Consider the following 7,732-nt stretch of genomic DNA (forward strand, 5'->3'; position numbering starts at 1 on the left):
GTTTTTTTTTCATCAGCTCTGCCTGACTCCCCTGGGTTCAAGATGACATGCATTGCAAGATTTATGTCAGAAGGTCACAAAGTTTAGCTTTATATGAACATTTGTGCTGTATAACCAGAGCACATTCCTCCACATTTTTGCAGGCTTTTTCATGAGCTTCCTGATTAACTGGATGCCAGACTCTTTCTATTTTCAGGTGATAGACTGAACAATGATGTTCAAAGCTTGTATACGATTTTGTAACCCAAATCTGCTTTAAAACTCTATGAGTTTGTCTTCCCTGATGTTCATAATACTGTTTTCTGAATAAGCTATGGAAACCCTAAGAGTTTGTTGGTGATAAAACCTGAAAAAAAATCTACCCATCTGACTACTTTTACAAAGCACTGTATAAAGATCTGTTTTAATCATTTTTGAGTGTTAAAAGGGTTAGAAGAAAAGACATAACCCTTTTGGTCCCCGAACCCTACAAAATCAAAGATCCCATACAGTGTGCTTCCTTGTGTATGGTCCGATTCAACGCGCTTGAATTGATTGGACACAGTAACGCCGGTTTCCTGGACCTTGCTTAAAGATTTATAGCAGAGCTGAGACAATCAGCATAAGTAGCACAACAGAAACTGGATCCAGGAAAAGTGCTATCCTTTACAAGACCACCTGTTGAATCTGGAGATGGGTGCAGTCCTCTCAAGAGGATTAGGGGCTTGTTGCGCTTCATCTATTTTTGGCAAAGGAAAAGCTTGTCATAATTCTGCTAATGGGATGATTCAAGCGGCTCTTGCTTTACGGATAAAAGGCAAGATGAGACCTGGAAAGTTTTTAGATGTATTTTGAAAGAAGACATAACTCTAAATGTTAAATTTCTGTCTTTTTTTTTTTGGGGGGGGGGGTCATTTTCTAATTCTATTGTTTCTGATTTCGGTGGAAGATGGTGTCTGTGCTCAGAGAACCCCTGATCATCTACTAATGTTTTCATTCTGTACGGTTGGGCTTGTCAAATAAAACTGAGATGGTGTGTGCATATTATGAATAAACTAGGTTAAGAAACCTTTTTCCCCTAACCCTAATGTAAAGGTTTATTTTTCATCAAGCAAATATAGATGAGAAAATCTAACTTGCAAACTGCTGCAGTGTATGCATGGTCCCTGCATGTGTCACATAGTTTTACTAAGCCATGAGGAAACAAAAAATAAAGAGCCGTGCAGCCTTTTGAGCTGCTCAAGCTCCTGGCACCTAGCTCTCACCAAGCGAGCTAACACAAATGTCGCTAGCAACAAAAGCCTCTGCCAGGATGAGCACATTGATGATTTAGCGGTTTGTTGCTGTGCTGCATGCTGCGGTGGGGTTGGACGTGAGACCAAGAGGCAGACTGGGACCGAGTTAACCTCCTTGCAGACTGCAACATGAGGATGCTGTCTCGGTGGAGCCAGTCACAAGCAGCGCTGGGCTCAGATACAGCATCGGGATGGTAAATTATGTGTCACATGTCTTAGTACCCCTCAATCATTACAGGCACTCAATGGAAAATAATTTCATAACAACAACAACAAAAATTTCTGTTGCCCAGTGATTCATACATTCAGTTTTTCTAGATAATCATTCTGCTCCTACTTGGGAACGGTGCTTTGCCAGCAGTCACCCTTCTCTACCTGCTCCTTTTTCTTGTGAATTATTGAAAGGGGCAATCATCTGAGATTAAATTCAGTCAGGAGATAAATGGGCCCAGATATAAACCTTGCAACAAAAAAGCTTCACTTCATGACTGATGTCTCGACTGGTATCAGATAAAACCAGCAATCATATTTATTATTTATGGGAGGGAAATTAAATGTGCAGGACATGACTAGCCCGGTACTGTTTCCCTGTGTTTACTGGGGCTTCTTGTGTACCTGTTTATTGTGATGTCTGAAACTCTTCTGTCAGGAGAATTGCTGGGATTTTCCACTAAACTGTTCTGGTGACTTCCCCGGGATAATAAATGTACGATCTTCCCCAGAGCCAAACAGGCTTTCTTTCTGTTTTCATTTGCACCATCAATAGCAACGCCACAGTAACAGAATACACTATATTCCTGTGGTTGTTTTGTGTGTCAACCAGTCACCACACAGTTGTGTCACACCATTTTGCATCATTCTGGGTAGAGCTGGGTACTCTCAGACGGTGGGGAGCCCTTCGTGGCCGGTGACGTCCACAGGAATTGCTGTTCCTTGCGAAACATAACAGTTTGTTCATGTGACTTGCTTCTAGTACCTGCGTCTACATAGGACATTTCTGAGTTCAAAGAACCATTTTATTTGTGTCCATGAGGTTATTTGTGTGACTTTCATTCCATAGCAATGTTAACTTTGAACATAATGCAAGAGGGGATTCTCATTGCCTAATATGGTCTTTGACAGCCGATATTATTTCAGTTTAGAGCTAGAAAACTGTGATAAGTAATATATATATTGATAATCTGCAGATTACAAGTTTGGTTAAAAGCCTTTTTTTTTTTTTTTATCAAACTGAGCCATTTCAGTTTTGTCCTCAAAAACAGGAAGAAAACGGGAAGCCTATCTACCTTTCTGTAAAAAATTAAAAAAAAAGATTTGTAATAGAAACATGTTACTTGGATATTTCTCTGCTTATTGGTGAGACACAAAAAGACGTAGTGAGTACTTTTGTTACAAAAATCATCTCTGCTATGTGCGTGAGCTCTATGGAAGCAAACAGGCAATCCACCAAAAATTGTCTTTTTGAAACAAAAAACAATTTTCGTACAAGATTAAGAAAGTGTCCCTAAAACTCGACTCAACACAAAAGGTCTCCACAGCAAATGTATCAGTTTCCTTCATACCAAAAAATGTCAAAAGGGCAAACGAACCATGACTCAGTTTCTTTGAGAGTTTTTGTTTACAAGGCAAATTTTCACATGACTTAAATTCGCAGACTAATCCTCTGTACAAGTCCAACAAGAAATTCAAGTTCTTAAATACTTTCAGGCTTTACCACATGAATTTTCCTTACATAGAAACAATCATGCAAAAATGAAGGGAACTCCTTGTTAGATCAGTTTGTGGTGTAGGTTATACAAATCTCTGCTCAGGGCCATGTTAATGTGAAACATCTAAACATCGCAAGACTCCAAAGTTATGACATGGCAAAGAAACTAAATCACCCACATCAGTTTTTGGCTTTCATTTAGAAAGTCAAAAGGCATGGAAACCTTAATTTTGAATGGTCATTGCTATTTTTAACTATAAGACCTTTTTAAACTTATGTCTTTGTCTTTCTTCGCGAAAGGAAAACTTTTGCCCTTTTTCTCTGTTTGTTTGGGCTTAATTGACAAACCAGGTACTGTGTTGCTCAGGTTTCGGCGTGAGTGTAACTTCCCCCATAAAGGATTTCCTGTCACAACAGCAAAAGGTCTTTGTTTGAGTTTGGCCCGTATGTTAAGAATACTCTTTAGTAATCGGAGACATTAGACTTTTAATTTGAAACCTTGTGCTCATCTCAGGTTCTCCTATGCTCTGTAACCACACACAAAAAAGGAAGAAAGTGAAATCTGAACATTTTCAACAGGTGTTTGAAATGAAAGATGAAAGAGCAGAGGAAGTTGCTGTTTGCAGACAGTCTGTTTACTGCTGGTCGGAAACACTACAAAGAACGACAAGCACCGAACATTCAGCAGATCCCTCAGGACTCACTTTGGTCTCCCCAGGTTGTCCCTCTTAAAACCTGAGCATTCAAAGATAACCACCTCGTGAAACCATACGCCTCTGAGAGCCTGGCACCATGTACGTAGTTGTGTGTGTGTGTTAGAGGGAAAGTGCTAGTCTGATGTAGAGGAGTTGGCGTGGTTAGGAATGCAAAGATAAAGCAGCACAGAGCCACACCTCACATAGAAAACACAGACCCACTCTATGATTTTCAGCCCCCTTTGTTGCCTCGGATGATGCAGTTCGTCAGCTGAGTCTCCATTTTTGCATTCCTATACCTGTCCCTGCAGGCTCGACCGGTGATTATGAAACTCAGCAAACGCTGACACATTTATGCTCTCCTTAGCATTCCTTGACGGAGAACATCTTATGTAATGTTTGCCTTGATTAATAATAATAATGATACAAAAAGCTTTTGATCATCACTTAATGGAAAACTTTGGTATTTTTGAAGGGAGGTTCTAGTAAAAGTTTAAAAGCGGTTAATATGTTAGCTGGTGTATAAAACTCTTTCTGTATTACCACATGGTGTAAGATAGTTGGATCTTTAGGCTATCAAAAAAGATCATACAAATGCAATCTTGTGAAACTTTAAATGATCATAAATAACGTAACTAACTTTGCAAATAAGCGAATGTACCTTTTGCAATAAAAATAAAGACAGTGTGCTGCCAATGGTCTTCTAGTGTGAAACATGCACAGAGAATGGAATATCAGAGTATGTGATATAAAAATAAAAGAAGTGGAAATAAAAAACATTGAAGTTTGAGTGTGCTTTTATTTTAACACTGACTTGCTTTTGTAGGTTATTCTAACCAAAAATGCCTTAAAACGTCTCTTCTCAGAAGAGAAAATCAAAGGAACTGACTAAGTTTTAATGTTGAAGCTACACACACGTCTAAACCTGATTTACACCTACTCATTTAATCTAGAGGTAGGCTAAGCAAATTATCCTGACTACGATGTAGCAAACCACCATCAGTGAGTGAGTAACTGATTGTAGTCTGAAGTGCTTTGGAGTCCTCTGACTTTGTTTATCCTCCTGAGACCCAGAGAAAAAAATGTTTTGAATTTCTTTTTTTTTTACACTACATGACTCTTAGGAGTGAAAAAACATCACTACAATTAACAAAATGTCAAAACATGTTTTTATTTATTTTTTAGAGTATGTCCTTTGGAGAGGACATCGGGACTCTCTTGTGGCAAATATGAACACATTTCGAGGCATACATTGACCTCTGAACTCTGACAAATCTTTAGTGCTGTAAATTTCAAAGAGCTACATCATTTAAGCCAGTGGTTCAGATTTCCAGGCACCTCATTCAACTTATCAAAAGCAAGCTGATTAGTGTAGTTTAATCAGGTGTGTTAGTTCTGTTTTGGTTTGTGGTAGTCCATAAAGCAGTTCTTCTTCTTTGAGATGCAGGGGTACATGTTGCTTTTGATGCACTTTTGTAGGTTTTTCCAGTGCACCCTTCTGCTCTGCACCTGGAAGTATTCGGATTGTCCATCATCTTTGGCAAATGGACAGCTCCATACTTTCTCACTTCCTGATCTGGCTGGGGCCTCCTTCTCTTCTGTGATGGAACATACTCCTCATCATTCGACGCATCAGATTCAATTGGATTGGGTTGGCCTGAGTGCCCCTGGGCAATCAGTTCCTCACCTAAGAGCAGTTTGAAGTCATGGTATTAGAGAGTTTTCTTCATAGGTTGTGCCAAAGCTTGGCTGTCTTCCTTATACTGTAACCAGGAGTTGGTGATGGCCAGATCGAAGAAGTGTAGGATTGTGCATACAGTCTACAGGCAGGAATCCTAAGAGACAGACAAATACGTTAAATAATTATGTCCTCTAAAAGTGATAGTTCATCCAAAAAATACTCTAATCTGTCTAAGCTTATCTACTCTGGTCTCAGAAACCTACGTGTTAGTTTTGGTCCAAAGTGGGCGACGGGCCCTTGCATCCTCAACTTCACTCTCCTCTTCCTCACTTGATGCCTCATCCTCTGAACTCCCGACCTCAAAATCACCGTCATTCTGTCCTTCTTGGTCCTCCTCATCTGACAAATCTATGTCTGAGTCTCCATCAGTATTCCTGTTTAGGATTTTCTCTGCCTCAGTCAGTGAGCTGACTTCTATTAAAACAGGTTAAAAAATAAAAAGCAAATCCTGATGTCCTCTATGGAGGACACACATAAACAGGTTATGTTTTATGCCAACAAATAATTAAACTGCTCTGAAAATTCACCTAACTATTCCTTAGATGTTCATTTACTAGAAGCAATCTGAATATTAAACTCACAAATCTCATAATTAGAAAATAATATACTTACCTTTCTTCTTTTGATAAAATGTGCTCACAGGGATGGCAGGCAATTTGAAGAATCAGGAAAAAAATTTCTGAAAAGCCCCACCCCCACATGTCATATCATTGGAGAGCCCAGGATGTCCTCTCTAAGGACCAACAGGATTTAACACAGTGGCATGTATGGTTTCAGAATTATGAACAAAAAACCTATGTACTCCACAGAGGACAAAAATGCATTGCTGGGTCTCAGGAGGATATCTGATAGCTAAAACTTTTGCACAAAATAGTAAATGTAGCACAATCTGACAACTATATTGACACATTTGTACTCATGGATTTAAACATGTTTTTGCTTCAAATCCAAAGTGTATAAAAAAAAAAAGAAAGCTCTACAGCAAACACTATATGCTCATTTGCAGTGGCAACTCTTCTGTGACCACAATGCTAAATAAAAATCTCTGAAGTGGATGAGAAACAGAGTTTAATTTGACTTTATAAAAAAAAGACAATAATTCTCAAGCAATAACAACCAACCTCATGACTTGCACACATAAAAGTCTCGATTTTGTGGAGCTGAAGTGTGCGATCGCAAAGCTCGTGTAATAAAGGTAGTGTGTTTGTGGTCTACGTTTATGCCCAGCTCATTTGCTCTCACGCTTGTCTTGGTTAATCTAAGTCTACATTTAGACTTTAATTGAGTGTCTTAAAGCAAGTTGCAAAAGCCTTCATTTTTACACCAAATACACATTAACTTTTGCTTAGACATCTGAAAATATCTAAGCAAACAATTCAAAACATCAAGATTTGAGTTGTTTTAAGACCTCTTCTTTGTTCTTGGCCCCTCCTGTACCAGAAATGATCTTTAGCTTCTAGGACCGACTAATCTGGATTTAACTTATAGGAGACATCAAGGGAGTTGCCTACTGCTGGCAACACATTAAGTGCTCATCCCCTTTCAACAAAACCATCAAACTATCCCTTTGAATTTAAACCTCATCCTTACAGGATGTTGCATATTCCTTCCTGGTGGATTAAAAACCACCCAACAAAATACATTTTAACTTCATTGTGTGAGCAGAAGAAGAGTTCTGCTTGTCTTTTGTTTGTCTTTCCTCTTCCGACCCACATTGGAGGTGGATGTACATCCTGCTGTGAAAACGTCTTTTTAATGTGTGTTTGTGAACTTGTTGTCAGAACCACCACCCAGCTCTTTAAAGGTGACGTAAAGAAACTTGAATCATATTTGATGTGATGCATCAGAGCATAGATAAAAAAAAAGACTAAATGTAAACAAATAATCAAATAGTTACCATATTTAATGAGAGCATTAATTCTATTGTTTGCGTCTCTGACAGTTTAATGGGTTCTGAATTCTTGAATACAAAGAGAATAGCAGTGTTTTTAGACTAAAGCGTTGCAGTAACAATGTGTTAAAATATCTCACGAGAATTTGCTTTTTTTAATTATAAATGAATAAAAAAGGACGTTGCTCTGTAAAGTGAGAAGTTGGAGTCTTACAAACAGCTGCCAAGTGCAGCAAATTCCTCTCTCAACAGAAATTCAGGAAGTCACAAAAGGCAACTCACAATAAAAGCGTGCTTTCCTGTTTCTCTTCCTTTTTTAAATTTTACGTTTCTCTCTGCGACAGAATGTCATTTTTGGACCTAATAAGGACATTTTCCTTTCAATAACTAATTATGCTCAAAATATAAGAAATATTGAGCAGA

At 38.5% G+C, this 7,732-nt stretch overlaps 1 long non-coding RNA gene across 2 annotated transcripts; it reads right to left on the minus strand.

Annotated features, from left to right (window-relative positions):
* Positions 1 to 4,829: 4,829 nt before the first annotated feature.
* On the minus strand, positions 4,830 to 6,107 carry LOC129366532 (uncharacterized). Of its 2 annotated transcripts, none has more exons than XR_008606630.1 (2): positions 6,031 to 6,107; positions 4,830 to 5,512 (listed from the first exon to the last, which is right to left on the minus strand). It is a non-coding gene; the product is annotated as an uncharacterized LOC129366532 (long non-coding RNA). The 2 variants fall into 2 exon arrangements; XR_008606629.1 differs by lacking the exon at positions 6,031 to 6,107 and adding an exon at positions 5,622 to 6,012.
* Between the last annotated feature and the right edge of the window lie 1,625 nt (positions 6,108 to 7,732).

The sequence above is a fragment of the Poeciliopsis prolifica genome, unplaced genomic scaffold (genome assembly GCF_027474105.1).
Source record: "Poeciliopsis prolifica strain line A6 unplaced genomic scaffold, Auburn_PproV2 SCAFFOLD015, whole genome shotgun sequence".
Lineage (NCBI taxonomy): Eukaryota > Metazoa > Chordata > Actinopteri > Cyprinodontiformes > Poeciliidae > Poeciliopsis > Poeciliopsis prolifica.